Source organism: Diorhabda carinulata, chromosome 3 (assembly GCF_026250575.1).
Source record: "Diorhabda carinulata isolate Delta chromosome 3, icDioCari1.1, whole genome shotgun sequence".
In the NCBI taxonomy this organism is placed as follows: Eukaryota; Metazoa; Arthropoda; class Insecta; order Coleoptera; family Chrysomelidae; genus Diorhabda; species Diorhabda carinulata.
The window spans coordinates 33910649-33913273 of NC_079462.1; positions in this window are offsets into that span (position 1 = coordinate 33910649).

Below are 2625 nucleotides of genomic sequence, written 5' to 3' on the forward strand. Positions count from 1 at the left end.
CTCTTAACAATTCGATAGAAGTTCCTTGAATGGTAATTCAATATTTAGTCACAAGTATGTGGTACCAGGCAGCTGAAACTATAACATTTGATTTTACAAATATGGTTGGTGCTTTTTGTGAATTTCTATCTTGAATTATGTTTGTGTGGGATTCAAGATGAATACTACAAATAGTACAAGTGAACATCAGAAAATATGTCTACAAAATAAAACGGAAATTAGAAGAAGGTATACAAAAAATTTATGGATTGGTAATCAATGCAAAAAAACACAGAATTAAACTAGAAATAGAAGTCGTTTTTACCTTGAAAATACATCACGAACATCCATCTAGAAAATTATATTAAGCTGCAAATGTTTCTAAAACATTATTCCGAAGGCCATCGACCAAAAATATGCCAAACATTTATACCGGAGGTATTGAATAGGAGCTGAATAGATACGTTAAAGAAGCAATGGGTTTCTCTTCTGAACCAACTAAATAATTAAAAATGAAATTTTCAAATCTTTCAGATGTGCACAAGCCACAATGCAACAGCCTTATGCTGAAGCTCTTTATTTGAAAATCACCAGTAACGGTTAATGCACTACCTCCAATAAAAAGTTTACTTTTAATGGCTACAAAGTGGTACGTTTCCAAAACTGAAAGATTCTGATTAGTACAAATTACACACGACAATTTTTATTAGCGGGGGTAGAGATGTCACAGTTTCAACAAAACTACGAGGGAAGAATAACTGTACCGTACAGAAATACCACAGATAATCTAACTGTAGATTTCAATAACTATTAATGAATAATAAATTGTATTGATTACTGATAGTTGTAGATAAAGTATAGTATTCAATGCTCGAGTAGTGGCTATTACATGAATTATTACTTATTGTTACTATTATTTTATTTTCAAATTAAGCTTATAATTTTTACTTTACAAAAGCCTGTAGTATTACCTTGTTTGCCATATTTACATAAATATTTGACGTTGAGATATAACGGAAGGAACGAATATACTTTTTATTGCTTATTATCTCGATATAAATCAGCAATTGTATCAATACCCGTTAAATCGACTGTTCACAAACGTTTATACATTCAAAATGAATAATATAAAGATTCAATATAGAAATTAATACATCTAGAAATAGAAGATAGCAATGTATTCAAGCAAGTACACTGAAATGTCAGTCCCATTCAAATAATAAGAAAATACTGTCTATTTTGACAGTTTAAATGAATTTCGCACAATAGATTGAAAATACATGAACTCTAAGTTTATAATCATAGGTCCCTGTATCAAAATTGTCAGGCTGAAGTCTTTCTATTATTTTTTTGTCGTGAAGATACTTGACCCATTCTCTTTTATTGTCCACCATAGGTCTTGCTTGATGCCATATTTACCTCTTTAATTTCCCGATATGTTAACTCTTAATTCCACGTTTCCTTCTGTTTCTTTTTTGATGTTGTTTCCAATATAAATTAAACTGTTCTTTTATGTTTCCTATCGTTTCAGCTATGAATTCGAATTCTCTCTTCACAAATTATTCTGTTCTTAAATATTCCATATTCATTACTTGTATTCTGCTTTTGATTCTATTTTTATCAGTATCCAGCTTTCACTTCTGTATGTTGATTCAGTCTTGTATCTCGCCTTTGGGTTTTCTTATTTCTTTTGTCTACAATTGTACATCATTCATAACCACATCAATAGTTAATCAATTCAACTTGTTAGACTTGGAACAAAGTAGAAATATGGATAAAGACCATAGAAAACCTGAAAATTGAATCAAGAAATCCATATAAATAGTAGAAAATCAAAAAGAGGGAAGATTTAATAATAAAAAGATAACGAATAAATAGAATAACTGGAAGCCATTTCCACAGAATACTGAAAAATAGGTATAAAAATAGCTTATTGAATATACTAATACTATGCTCTATATCAGGAGTTTCCATACTTTTTTTTTCTTGTGATGTCTTCCAAAAATCAGATCTAACTATGAAAATCAAGGATACTCCGGTTGTAGAACCTTCTATGAGCACGTAGCAGTAGTTTAAATTGAACACATGAAGAGCAAATCACTACAAAACCTAATAAAAAATGAGGTCAATTGCAATGATACATTCCGATAATTCTACTGGGTTTTCCTATAAAATATCATGTTTAATACTTTAAGAACAAAGTGTATCCTTCCCTGTCTCAGTTGATATTTCTATTATGAAATTTTGAGCTATTTTTGATGGAGTATCTTTGTTAATATCAAATAGACTTGATAGTGTTAACTATTCTCAATAACTGTCAAAAGCTTTTAGTAGATTCTGTTTCTACATTTTTTTCCATCAATTGTTGGTTGTTCTAATTTCAAAATTATTGATATGAAAATCGAATAATTTCTCTATTCTATCAATTTCATGTTCATAATTCGATTTTTGGGAAAATAGGGTTAGTAGAAGGTCTACTGTTGCGGCCTCAATATTGGATGTTCGGAAAGAATAATAAATCAAATATTTATATTTAAACATTCCTGAAATCATATTTAATTTGCATGAAAAATTTTCGGAACTTTATACATCTGACAACGTAGCAATCAAAACTAACAAAACTATGTACTGTGGATAAATCTAATC